The following is a 14,831-nucleotide window of genomic DNA, read 5'->3' on the forward strand; positions in this document are numbered from 1 at the left end:
TCTCAAAGTTGCTTGATTTTTTACGAGCAGTCAAGCCATTAATTGATCCGTTCACTCTTTTTGACCATTCAAGTTTCTGTTCTTTCCAATTTTGTTGAAAAATATTAAAACAGAATTATTGAGACCGGAAAAGAATAATTTTTGGTAAATTTACTTGGAATTCCTGGGATTTCCCGGGAAATTTGTTGAAACAAATGTATCAAGCTTAAGAAATGGATTTTCAGATAATCATCTTATTCCAGGTCTCCAGGTCGATATTACAGGGATCATCGAAGGCAGGAGGTATCAAATTAAAATCACTCTTAACATTATGGGTTTTCAATACGTTCTAAAGCTAAGTGGGGCTAGATTAGTAACCAGTTGAGTCAAGTGGAACAATGCATGAAAACTCTGATTATTTGTAAACAACTGAATGGTTATTACTTAGTAACATCATATTAGAATGTATTTGAATCATTTCTTTCATTTTAAGATAAAAGATTAATGTTTCACTTATAAGTTAGTTTTTTCAATGAATTCAAATTATTTTTAATCGTAAATTTGTATAATATGACTATATTTTGTATGAACATTTTGTTACAATTTCTTATCAGCTTCAAAGTTCTATGTTGTTGCAGCAATTCGTATTTAAAATTAAAATCCATATAACACACTTGCCTCACCTGAACAAGAGTTTTTAAAAGCTCTTAACAAAAATTACTAAATAATAAAGCATACTTTATAATAGATGCAAGTCACACTACTTATCTAGGAAAAAATGCATTTTGATAACATGAACTGAAAAACGAACCCTCAGCCTTATTTGTGCTTTTCAAATGTTATAAGAAAACAAAGGTTTTGAACAAACACCATTCAATCTTGTGTCTAGCAACAAATCCTCATACTGGAAATATCAATTGTAAGAAAAACGGCGGTACGACAGATTATTTCTCTTGCCCCATGTGGTCGTCTTGCCTCACTTTCCCCTGCTAGTGTATTGTATGTGTTATGAAATCAGTTTACACACCATTTGTAACTCCTTGTTTTAAGATTTTGAGTAATTTTATAAAAACATTATGCTTTTTTTTTTTTATTTTTTTTTTTTCATATAGATATCAATTTTTAGTTCACAAAATATAACCCTGACATAGTATACCTTAAATCGATCCATTACTTGAGTCCCAGCGTCATCAGAAGGTGTAAAATAATGTTATTTCTAAAAAAATATTTTCAATTTGCTCTGGTAAATAAACTGTCATGTCTGAATTCAAAAACTAATGTTGTAGCATTGTTGCAAGCGAAATGAAGAACAATTTTGCAGAAAATAGTATGACATTTTATCCATTTACTGTAAAGTTATGTCTATTTTAGTGAGAAAATTTCTGCCAATTTTCAAAATTCTTCAATATTTATCTTATTCCTGTTATATACAGCTACTATGATCATACTCAGGAGCATGTAACAAAAAATATATTTTGGCGGTCATTCAGGGGCTGGTTACGGTGGGTATACTGAGCTCAAATTCCAAATATGAGCTTGATTGGACTTAACAGGAGTTGGCGTTTTGCATTTGATTTTTGAATGAGATTTAACCCGTAGAAAACACTTTTTTCAAAAATGTAGATTTTTTAGTCACTTTGGTCACTGAAGTGTTTATTTTAAACATCATTGGCGTGTAGGACAGATCTTTGCGGATGTTTTTAACATTGAAGTTTTGAGCAAAATGAAATGGCGCGACGCTTATCTTTTCTGTTGAGCCGTTTTTCTAAAAAAAAACAAAATTTTGAAGGCCTGTACAGAGCTCCATAGTGTTTCAATTCAATGTTCTATATACCAAAACATCTGCAAGGATCTGTCCTACATGCCAATGATGTTGAAAATAAACTGAGTGTAAGTATAAAGTGAGTGAGTATGTTAATAGTAGCTGTTTATAACAGGAATGAGTTAAATATCGAAGAATTTTGAAAATTGGCACAAATTTTCCCACTAAAATAGACATAACTTTACAGTAAATGAATAAAATGTCATACTTTTTTCTGCAAAATTGTTCTTCATTTCGTTTGCAACAATGCTACAACATTAGTTTTAGAATTCAGACATGACAGTTTATTTACCAGAGCAAATTGAAAATATTTTTTTAGAAATAACATTATTTTACACCTTCTGATGACGCTGGGACTCAAGTAATGGATCGATTTAAGGTATACTATGTCAGGGATATATTTTGTGAACTGAAAATTGATATCTAGATGAAAATGCACATCTTTGTCCAGAGATAGACCGAGATTTTAGAAGTATTTTTGAGTTTTTAGCTGATATATTATGGTTTTGAACTTCAAATCGAGATAAAATCAGTTTTCACCGACAGAATATTTTGGGAGTTGATTTTTCTGACTCAGAATAGTCCCCCCAACAACCTCCAGAAAGAATTTCCGAGGTGCATGCAAGTTGCATAATAATCCCCTTCTTACCCACCGTGTATAGTTATTATTGGGACGGGTTTCAAGCATTAACGAAGTGTTTTTTTTGAACCCCTAATTTCAACAAACCCAGCAGCAGCAGCGACACTGCTCCGGCTTCCTAGCATGCAAACTCCCAAGAGTTGAAGTCCTATGGCCGCTCGTCATTAGTCGGACATTTTATGTGAGGCCCATTCTAGATCCCTTCCGAAGGCCATTTTAAAGTTGGCAGGCGTGGTGCGTGGTGCTTCGTGAAAAGAAAAATAATAACATTCGTAAAAGGAGCCCACTACCATCCAAGCCTACTACGCTGCGGATGAAATTAGCATCTCTTCAAAGAGGGTGGGTAGTGTTGGGTCCCATTTCACATGGTGGGTGGCCAAGTGTGGAGTGGGTTGGGTTCTAAGGTAGCTTGGGGTGGGGTGTTTTCTAATTAAGAATGTTTAGCCTCTATCCAGTGGGACGTGCTGAGTTGAAGGCTTTCGTGTGAGTATGCTTGTGAAAATGGGTAAATATTATTGTAAGATTAAATCAACATTTTGACAAAGCACGTGTGCTGTATTGAAGTGGAACTTTTGGAAAATCGTTGAAACTTTATATCGAGTTTAAAACATAGCTTAAAAATAAGAATACTAGAAATTTTGAAGCTGACATTTTTTTTTTGGTAAAAGGATCCAAGTATAATATCACAAACCTAGTCACACCAAACACTCAACAAAGAAATTCCTTAATGGATTCGGTGGAACCAGCCGTGTGAATGAATCATCGCGACGGAAAGAACCGCTCCACATGATAAAACGGTAGGGCGGACGTGATTTGCATGCTAAACACCAAGCTCTGTTTTCTCCCTTTGCTCCGTGATTTCGTCGGGTTTTGGCATAAGTTTTGTGAATTCGTTACGTTTGTTTACAAGATTTCTACGTCGTGCAAAATTGTGCCAGGAAAGTGGTCGTTATCATTTTGATTAAGAAACTCGAATCTACACTTTCACTCGTTATTAAACTTAATATACTTAATTTGCTTATGCTAGTGTTTTGTCGTATAACTGTGTTGGTTTTTTTTTCTTCAAAGGGGCGTGGTTAAGACTTAAGTTTTACTCAACACATACACAATATAGTACATCTCCTAGAACAGCATCAATTGTTTGTCACAAACTGAAACGCGTTCCGCATAGAATGACTAACCCAAGTATCAAGTTTTAGCTTTGTTGAATAACATGTTTTCCACAAATCTTCAGCGCAATGCTGCTTAGGCTTCAAATGTTGTGAACACTTGAACAACACACACTGTTGCGCGCGCGATGGTCCGCTGGAATGTTAATCGAGCAAGGATTGTGGACGCTTAAGTTAATAAAACAAAACAACTCCATATTATGATTCCATTTAAGCACGTGGTCGTAAAGGCAACCTTAACCAATTAACATTTCAGCAGCGACAGTCACGGAAGGAATGGTAGCCATTTTTTGTTACTTTTGACGTACAGACAAACAGACGTAAATGATCTAGGAAAACCTTTCAGGCACTCTTCACCTAGCACCATCTAGTGTCAAATGTACGAACCACACAACTGTCAAACTAGTTGTAGTGAGCTGTGTTTATTCGGCCGTTCGAAATGACCGTTAATTCGATGGATTCCAAAACAAGGTTTACGTCCGTTTGTCTGCGCTTCAATTACTTCACCCCTGCATTTTTGTACATATGCAAAAGATACATTCATCGTACTTATATTTAATAACAATATACCCTTTTTCTCTTTCTCTCTTCGTTTACCTGTTTTTTTTATTTATTTGTAGACTAAAGACTAAAACCCCAGATGGAGTTCTATACAAAAAAATGTGTGTGTCTCTCTCTTTCTTTCTTATTGCACCTCTGACGTTTGTAAAAGTGTCGCGTTCCCCCCTGCACTGGGGCCTAAAGTGTAACGTTGCGTAACCAACAGACCCACGTGTGTACGTTTGTAATGCAGAACATATGCAAAGAGCCCCACTGAGTGCAGCTGTAGGAAGCAAAGCAACAACAACAGAGAAAAAAAAACGCCTTCTGTTAGTAGAAAGTAACGGTCACAGTGCAATTGGTGTGTTTACTCTTTGATAAGAACCCTACATTCGTGCATTTTTTTTCTAGTTCACATTTTGCATACACTTATATACTTTTATATACGTTATAAAAAAACGAGTGGTCATCAGATCAAATTTATTTGTAACATATGTCTGACATGGTAGAAGTTCGACACTTGTGTGTGCTATCCGGTAATAAAAGTAGTTGTGAATGAGGCATTTTGTATTAACAACGTATGGAATTAAGTACAAACAAAAACATAACCCCTTCATTTTATTTCCCGTTTTTCGCTTCTATACATATTATGTTTGTTTATCAACTTTACTCTTATTTACGTTTACAATTTGTTGATTCTTAGTGTGCTCAAGTGTGTGCTCTCTGGTTCGTGTTGTCACTTATCGCGCCGGTTTGTGTGTGTTGCAAGATTAGCGGTTTCAGTACAAACCAACAAACAAATAGAGCAGCCAGCTCAGTGTGCCTTATTTCTGTAATAGATAGTGCGGTAGAAACGCTGTTCCACTATACTAATCGGTGCAATTTATTAGTTTTTAAAATTCACTCGTCTGCAACTGCCTATATGGAAACTGGAGAATGTGGACAACAATTGCTTTAAAAAGTATATGAAAACACATCAGAGCAATTCCAGCCCAAAACAGGAATTTTTTAGGTACTTTTTTCTCAACCCTCTCCGATTTCAATGAAACTTTGTAGACATGTTATCCTAGGCATATATGAGCCATTTTGTGTATATGGAGCCAGTAACACTCGATAATGACATTTGAGAAGGGCGTACGTGTTTTCAATATTTTTGTATTTCGTAATTTAAATATTGTTGTATCTCGAAGCCGTTGCATCGTATCAAAAAGTGGTCAGAGACAAACTTGTAGGAAATTTGACGGGCTTTCCGAAAAAAATACGCTGAAAGAAAAAAACACTCCACTTTTATGAGATTTTTTGATTTTTAAGTTTAAAAGTTAAATTTGAAGGTGAGCCCACGATTTTTTTTCGCTCAATTTTTTTGTGAAAATAGCCTAAGATGTAACAAAAAGACTCACGAAAAATGCAAGATGGAAAAACTCACCTAAAAAATACAAAAATCATTGCACATTGCTCATAACTAAAAACATAATATTTTTTCAGTGCAGTATAGTAATCTGGATAGTAAATTAGCTTATATCTGTAAGCCTATACATCCAATTGAAATGTGGTCAAAGACAAACTTATGGGAAATAGGACTTTTCGGTAAAAATATTTTCGAAACTGAAAAATCAAGTCTGTCATATAAAAATTGCAAAAAACCATCAAAAAAACTTTTTTTTCAACATTTTTATTTTTAAAACCGCTGTAACTTCGCAAGGATTCTACTCAGGACAATGTTCAATATGGAGAATTTTATGTAAATTTGTCTGGAGAATCGATTCCCGTATTCGGGTTTTCACAAAAACATTGAGCGCAAAAAAATCGTGGGCTCACCTTCAAATTTAACTTTTAAACTTAAAAATCAAAAAATCTCATAAAAGTGGAGTGTTTTTTCTTTCAGTGTATTTTTTTCGGAAAGCCCGTCAAATTTCCTAAAAGTTTGTCTTTGACCACTTTTTGATACGATGCTACGGCTTCGAGATACAGCAATATTTAAATTACGAAATACAAAAATATTGAAAACACGTACGCCCTTCTCAAATGTCATTATCAAGTGTTACTGGCTCCATATACACAAAAATGGCATATATATGCCTAGGATAACATGTATACAAAGTTTCATTTAAATCGGAGAGGGTCGGGTACAACCGATTCCCTATTTGACATGGAATTGCTCATCACAAGAATAAGAAACCGAGAAAAAATTTAATGAAAATTGTCTTAAAATTCAACATATTCCTTCATGGTTTAGAATTCGTCAACATGTTCACGTTTTGTGAACAGATATTTTGCGTGTTTGCGACTCTTCAAATTCTTACGTGGAAAAGCATTTGACATTAGATTTAAACTGTACAATAAATAGAATTACCGAACTAGTTATTCATACGGCTCAATGGTAACTTTTCAAAGAGCGTTAGTTACCTTAGAAATTTCGATTAAATTTTTAAAAGGGTCTATCTGCATGAGAAGCCTTTAACACATAGGTTGTTTTTAAAAAAAATCTATAAAAAATGTTGTCTAACCACAAAAAATTATTGATAGTTTTATTTCTGTTCATCAGTATTTGTTAAGTAAAAAGAAAAAAAGTTGTTATTTTGTATTGTAAACTACAAGATTATTCTTCTACTTAAAATTAAGTAAGTACTAGTTGTCTGCGTTACTCTGCTCTTACCTGGCTAGTTTTGTGTCTGGTTCCTGCACAGAAAGAATCGTTTCTCGTAATCGTGAATTAAGTTCACGAATGTGAGAACCACGAAGGAATTTATTCATGAGTATGGTGCATTTGCACTATAAACGCACTATTTTTCAGTGTGATGTACATAACCAAATCTTCCCAAATAAGTAATTTGTGTTTTGTTTTTGTGCAGCATTTAGTCTGTAAAACTGACTGTAATAAAACATGTTGCTGGGTATTTTAAAAAATTGTATTGGTTCCCTCAAACATCTTTGGATACATTTCCAGAGTCTCATGGCCAGAGAGCGCACAAAATATTATTTTTTGAATCGATACCTTTGGAAATCTTCGTACACAATTTGAAAATACTGGATAAAACATGGTTTGTGGCTGATTTGTACTTTTCAGATAATGGATAATTGAATTTTTAAGCAAAATTAACATTTTTCAAACTATGCTACTCTTTGGATGCAACTCTTTCTTTTCCAATTAGATATATAGATAAATTGAAATGAATAATTTAAGACTGGTAATTAACCTTTTACATTCTAAAATTTGATCTAGCCCCTGGTTTGGGCAAATCTTTAAAAAACGGGAACATTCCAACACAACTAAACTTAAAAATTTGCAGTTTTACTTGTGTCAATATTTTTGAAATTGGGTCCTAAAATGAGGCTTAGATTGCTGATATTATTGTCTACAGTGATAAAGCTTATTTTTTCTGAGTACAATGACCCTTTGTACGACCACAAAGAGTTTAAAATGAGTTTTTAAATCAATTTTGAAAAATTAACCTCACGGTACTTTTTGACAGAAAAGTTCCTATTTGACAGCTCTTTCCAAGGGGACCATAGTTGATCCATCGAAAAAATGTTGTCTTGTCATTTGTTTTTTTGAATTAAATTGAAAAAAAGTGATCAGAAATAGTTTTTGATCGTGTTTTTTACAGTTGTACATAAAAATTGACATAGGGCTTTAGTACCCAATTCTGGCTGCATTATGTAAAATTGGCTCAGGAACTCAAGTTTGATAAAATTAAAATTTTTGTAAAAAAAAAGGAAAAAGTGTCTATCAATTATCTTTTTTATCAAAATTTACTAGGATTAGGTCGATAGGTTGAAACGAGTTGATATCTGGATGGAAAACTTTTTCATTTGAGTTTTATAATGGTAGTATTTTTTCACTGACTTTCCGAATAGATTTAGCCAGCTTAACCTTTGAATTTATTGCATTTTTGAGCCGATTCAGGTGGTTTCTGAACTTTGACTCGCTTCTTAAAGTCATGCTAAATGATAGAGCCTATAATATATCTTATCTAAACCTACAAAAAACTATGGTTTTGGCATGTTATGCTCTTTGAAAAGGTAATGTAAGGTTCCATGTAAGAACAGCTTCAAATTACTGTTGCAGATCGGCAACACTTTCATGGTTTGCCCAGTGTTGCATTCTTAGGTGAAAATAAGCTCCAGAAGCACATATATTTGGGTAACTCTTCGCCAACTGACACAAAATCGGAAAAGGTGCCCCGAGCCCTCTGCATTTTTCTTGAAACATTACTCTAAGGGGTAATGTTTGGCTTAGTGATTTTTCACGTGAAAAATTGACAAATTTCACGGGAACCATAATTTCAAAACACAAAATTTCACAAAAATTTCGCGGAATTCGAAAACTGCTTAAATAACTCAGAAAATCTTAAATTAAAAATTACAGAAACTACTTTTGATGCTTTAATATATATCATTTTTAAATAAATTAAAAAATCATCAATTAATTTGAACGTGACACAAAAAAAAAAACTATTCCTTATTTCCAAAAAAGTTTCCACGTGGTTTATGCATGGGCTTAGTAAAAATATTATTTAGTGGTTTTAACCTGACTGTTCAAAAAACATAATTAAAAATCAATAGGCAAAAATAATTTAATCTATTTAATCTAATATTTTTTATGTTGTTATTTCAAAGAATTTATTTGAGAAAATTGATAAATTTCACGGGATTTCACGCTGTCCGCGAAATCAGTGAAAATTCACTAACCCTACTGATTACGAATCTGAGATCCATTTTCGATATCTCGTAATGGTGGGGCAGTACGACCCCTTTCATTTGCCTGGATTTACACTAAGACACGTTTTCGGTGATTTGTAGCTCAAAACTGTGAAGAGATATTTGGTGTCAAAAAAACTTGATGGCATACTCGAAATGTCGAAACATAAAAATCAAAAATCGAGAGAAACGTCATTTTATGTGAAATCTAATGTTTTTTCCGAATCTGCAATAACCTAGAGAGGTATTTTTTTTGTTTAAAACAAAAAAAGTCATCTAAAAATTACGTGTTTTTGTAACGTTACTTTTGAGAGTGTATCGATGTTGTACAAAGTTGTAAAGCAGGCAATTTCAAAATGTTGATGTATAAACATGAAGGGTGTGCATGTATTCTTCATGAGTAATCAGAATGTAACAATTAAGTTTATTGAAAATGTGATGTTTGTGACCAGTTTTCCGAAGTTTTAACCTGTAAAACTTTTTCGTGGGCATTTGAAACTAAGTTCAGCAAACTTACTTACCTCTAGGCGTTTGTTGTGGCTGAAAATATTGATTCGTCCAATTTTGATGCGACTACTGGGGCATTTTTTAATCTCTGACTATGAACCCTGAGTAATTTTGTTCTTTCATTGAATTGGATATTTGGCAATGGATAAACTAAATGAGATTTGATCAACAAACAAGTTTAATTCAATTGCAAATTTAACCAAAATCAGCTATAAACTATGTGTTTGTTAAATATTTGGTTGTACGACAAGGTTTCCAAAAAGATAAAAAAAAAAATCACGAACGTCTATCACTTTACTATGCTTAATAAACCTATAGATTGAACCATGTCTAGATTTTCAAGTGTACCTACATAAATAAACAAAATCAACACCACCCATGTTTCAAGTTATGCTCGTTGAGGGTGAATACCGTACTGTTAAGTTCTAATTCTTGTTTAACACCATATTCCGCTCGTATTGCATGAACTGCTTCCACACCACTAGGTAATAGATACGATTCAGCAGAGTTTTTTGTTTGTGTATATATACATTATCGATTAAACTATGTACCTGTATCACACGATATAAAAAAGAGAGACAAAATAAAACCAGTGTTCATCTAAAACTTGGGCGTTTTGAATAAAGTTCCGTTTGCATCACTAATCAATTTCGCTGTATTTGCTGATTTGGTACCAAGGTTTCTTCCCCACTTTTTCATGTTCGTAACAACTTGGCGCCAAGCAGAGGGGGCTAACCGGAGAACCCGTTCTAACCAGTCCTGTCCCCATCTGGAGAAGTGTCAGCGGGGTTTCTGATGGGTACACGAGTGCAGAACACCACAGAATCGTCCTGCATTTCGGCTGGATGGGGCGGGGAGAGGGTTGGATTCATGTTTGAGCTTTCTTTTTTGACGAGTTTAGAATTGATTTTAAGTTGGTTCGAGGTTAAATCTAAAGTTTGAACGTAATTTGTATCAAACTTTAAATTTGAGCTCTGGACTAGACTTCTTTGAATCAGTTCTGAAAACTAAACAAGAAACAATTGCAGCCAGAACAGCTGGTGGTGACTCTCTGCGAGGCTTGCGTGCTTTCTCGGTAGCTATATCTCTTTTGCTTTTGTGGTTTCCCCTTAGTTTTTTGGTCGTGAATGTGCCATTTTTTGAATCAGTGTTTTACGCACCAAACCATGTAACCGGGAAGCATTTACGCGTTGTATGCAAACGCTTGTTTTACTTTCCATCAGTAAGTAACGGTTTTAGTACAAAGTTAACAACAGTGTTTATATTTTTCCTAATATCACTAGTCCACCGTTTTCCCATCTTTTTTGCAGGTGCATTTCAGTTCAACTACCGCAGTGCTTATTCGTACCCGCACATCCAACTCACCTTAACTATAAAATCTCTTTCCTAACATCTGCACTGTACAAAAACAAAAAAAAAAACCCAAATTACAAAGTCTTAAGCTGAACAAGCATATCATCTATAACTCTCCAGCGAATCCTGCCTGCATCCCTGCTCGATATCACATCAAGACACACAAGTTCCACGGCTAAACAAAGCCCAGTTCTAGAGAGCTTATAATTTGTCGTAGCTGAAACCAGATGAACTTCACACTTTTCTTTGTAATGTTGTTTGGTGGTGATTGGTGTTACGGTAGATTGCAATCATCTAAGCATTTTTATCGCTCGTGGTGGTGACAGGTTGGTATTTCATTATTGTTAAGATTAGTTGTTTTATACCAATATTTTTTATGCCATTTTTACCAAAAAAAAAACAATAATAATAAAAAACACGTGACTGGCAATGTTGTCTGAGCTTTGTAATGCATCTCCTCTAGCAGAATGAACCAAGTATTTACATTTTTCTATATCTATATCTATGAGTTTAACCGTCCCCTTTGGTCGAAACTATTTGTCTTTTTTTATGCACATGCGTTAGCTGAATCTTTAAAATCTATTGTACTGTAAACTGCATCAGTTGTTTGTTACTAGTGGCTTTGAGGTTAATAAACCAAGTTTATGCGTTCTACTAATTTGTTTTGGGGCTAGTTAGCACTAAAAGGAAGGATGAACATCAGCTGTCAGAACGAACAAATTAATTCGTAGAATGGTTAGCACAATACTCTGACAGTTTAAGTAGTTGACAATAACAAATCTTTGAGCTAATGGATGTCCCTTTAAACTTTTTTTTTAGAAAGTAAATGTTTCAAATAGTTACATAAAAAATCAAACCATCCGCTTTAACGACCCCCAGGTCTTTTGTTAAAATTTTGACGATTATGTTCCAACGCGAATCAGTTCAATACGGAGCATTGGATCGAGGTGCTATTTGTTGCGTTGGGTTCGTATAAGTCCAAGGAAGGTTCTTACGCTAAAAAGTGACAACTTTGAACCGATTCCGGAAAATCTGCAGATTGTATGGGGAAAGTTACGTAAAATCAAATGTTGATCACAGGAGGCTGAAAAAGCAAACAAGCTAAAAACGTCAAGAAACGAAAAAAGATAAGACGAAGTTTAGCTTGTTTTGAATAAATATAATCAAAGATGTTTGTTTTTCTCTACATCATGTGCAAATATTTTAAATTTTATGACGCCATTGTGACATTACTTGTTTTTCCTGTGATTATCGATTGACAAAACGGCCTACTTTTCATCGTTAAAAATAACAGTACTGTAAACCAGAGTGACTTTGCCAGTTAGAGCAGAAAAGGGACTGAAAAAAATGGTTTCAAAGATCAAAGTTTTATTTGTTATTGAAAAAGACTGCAGATTTTCTCAAAAGTGTGGTTCAGTAGACTCTTCTGTACGTTTATGCCATTGAATTGAATTTTAAAAAAGTCACTAATTTATCGAATTGCATTAAAGTTCTAGGAACAAATGAGATTAAAATTGATGCAGAATAAAATGTTAAATTCGTGTCAATCCAATGTTAGCGTGCTATTTGCATGCAATGTAATATTTATTTCACTAAACGAATGCAATCTGATTCAGGGGGGGGGAACAAACTGAGAAAAATGCGTCTTCATCAGCAATGTAAAGAGCCAGATTTTGCTCCATGAATTTCACATTGTGTTTTTTTTTCAATTCCTCGAGCATCTCTCATCAGGAGTGGCTCCGCATTTGTGTGCCACTTCTGGCGAGCGAGAATTTTTCATTTTGAATTGAGGGAACAGCATTCGCTGCCGAAGAAAGAGCTTCATCTTGTTCTGCCGGTGGAGCTCTATTCAAGTGGACCCTCGTCATCAGCAACATTCGTTGTCGCAGCCCCCCTCCTTGTAATGAAAGAACGTAACGACGTGTTATTGTTTTCAAACAAATCTTTGTCACATTTCACCGCTGCCGGCAATAGCTTTTTTCATCAGGGTGGTTCTATATTTTTTTGAATTGATTTTTTTTTATGGAGACGCAGGGTGGTTTTTCTTACCTAAACTTTAAATCTGTTTTATAATGAAATGAAGCATTTTTTTTTTAAATATGAAGTTTTCAAGAATAAACAAACAACCCTCCACATCCGGCACTCCGATAGCTTCTGGCAGGAGGGACACCGGATGGAATCCGATTGAAAGCGTGACGCATGTGCATAAATTGCCGCCCAGAGTGCGCAAAAGCCAAAATCTGGTGGCCATTCTGGAGATCCTACACAGTCATGGGTTCGGTTCGGGGTTTTCAGTGAAACGGACGGGTCTCCCGAAAAAAGGGGAAAAAAAACAGAAAAATAACACTAGCCAAAACAAAGTGACGTAAGCGACAAATATGGTTTTATCAACTCAAAATACGTCACATACGCCACTTTGCCCCGTTTCGGCAGGATAGTGGGTCCGGCTATCTATCAGTATGTCTATTTGTCTGTGTTGCAGCCCATTGTGCAAACAGTCTTATCTTCTGCGTTCTGTGAGCGTTGCTTGGTGTTGGTGAGTTTTTCCTCCATAGAGTTATCTACGTGCGCATGTATTGCGTGTACGTACACAAAAAAAGTGAGGTTAAATTTTGTACCGTCCAGCAAAACAAATGGCGTGCTAGTGTGCGTGAGAGCGGGCTTAGATAACTCTATGCCCGCTGCATGATGGCCAGCTGTTGTAATCGAAAGGGGGCTTATATTCTCATCCATGGAGTATTTTTTTATTTATTTGTTTACCATGGGGTTCTTTTTGTTGATAAACAGTTGAAACTACGGCATTACCCCTTCAATGTTTACGTAGACTCGAGCGTTATGGTGGGGGCAGAGAGTTCTTTTGGAAAAGAGAACGAATGTGAGATAAAAGTTATATCTTTTATATATTGTATATAAACTTACTAAACAAAATTATCAGAAGTTCAAAGTTGTTGCAAACTGGCTAGAGGTACTTTTATTTGTCACAGAAACAACATTTTATAAAAGAATTCACTTAAATCGATCAGATTTTGTACTTTTATTAGGAGTACGGTCAATTATTTGAACTCTTTTGTAAACTTTTTTCAGTAAACTATTTTCGAACCTAAATAAAAAATGATATGAATTCTTCGATTTCAATACATTAAAATCTGTAAAAATGGTTCATTGGAAAACATGTGCAGTTGATTTTAAACTTTTAAGAAAACATTGTAGAACGTTTATTTTAGTATTTTTTCTTCCTTTTTGCAAATTTCTATTTTCAGAGCTACAGATTGGAAAGACCTAAAGCATTAGGCTGCCCACCATTGAAAAAACGGCTAATATCCACTTTTGGCAAAAACGAGATATTAGCACCAGGTGGTAGAGGACGTTCCAACGCATCTCCTGGAACTTGAATTTTACTGAAATAGTGTCTAGACTTGGCTGCCGATGCGAAAAACCAAACGGCTAATATGCCACTCTTATGGGAAATTACCTTGACGGAGATTTTGTGTCAAACACTAAAACGCGTTTTTCTCGGAATACTTGATTTGGCATAATAGCCGAATTTTCAATTATGGGCAGTAGGGAAGTTATAGGTTCATAGATATTTGCATTTTTTACAGTTGCTTAACTGTAATAATTTATTAATTATTTTGTGATACTTTTTGCATCCAAAATTTAAAAGTAAGGCTTGACATTTGTTTTTTTGTAACTATTTGAACTCACTGTAATTGCTGGAACAGGTTAACCAGTGTTTTTCAACCGGCAAGGAATTCTCCCCTAAGGGGAATTCAGCCATTCTTTGGGGGAATGACGATGCAACATAAATTCAATGATTATGAACATGTTTGCAAAATCTTAAATCATCTGGTACGTTATTTGGAACATTCGTGCTTTCAATAACTATTAAAAATATGTGAATTTCTGTGTTTAGTAACAACAGCATTTTATATTGCCTTTATTTTAAACTTTAAAGGTGGCTAAAATAAATCTGGATTTTTTTTAAAAGGTCCAATAAACCAAATTTTCAGTTTTTGCTTTTTGGATGTTTTTGAAACCGCCTTGAGTCAGGGGTTTTAAAAAACACCCAAAAAGCAAAAATTGAAAATTTGGTTTAATGGACCTTTTCAAAACAAAAAAA

The 14,831-nt window shown here is 34.6% G+C and overlaps 1 protein-coding gene across 12 annotated transcripts in view; it reads left to right on the forward strand.

The window, feature by feature from the left end:
- The window catches only part of LOC6037549 (RING finger protein 44), a 44,502-nt gene that overhangs the window by 12,858 nt on the left and 16,813 nt on the right, over nt 1-14,831 (forward strand). For 6 of the 12 annotated variants that reach the window (XM_038261563.1, XM_038261572.1, XM_038261571.1 and 3 more), the window contains exons 2-3: nt 4,231-4,511; nt 10,669-11,037. The exons of 1 other annotated variant lie outside the window; for it this stretch is intronic. The gene's annotated coding sequence lies outside the window, so the exon portion shown is untranslated. The remainder of the gene's footprint in view (nt 1-4,230; nt 4,512-10,668; nt 11,038-14,831) is intronic. 5 more of the 12 variants (XM_038261565.1, XM_038261564.1, XM_038261567.1 and 2 more) reach the window with 5 other exon arrangements.

The sequence above is a fragment of the Culex quinquefasciatus genome, chromosome 3 (assembly GCF_015732765.1).
Source record: "Culex quinquefasciatus strain JHB chromosome 3, VPISU_Cqui_1.0_pri_paternal, whole genome shotgun sequence".
NCBI lineage: Eukaryota > Metazoa > Arthropoda > Insecta > Diptera > Culicidae > Culex > Culex quinquefasciatus.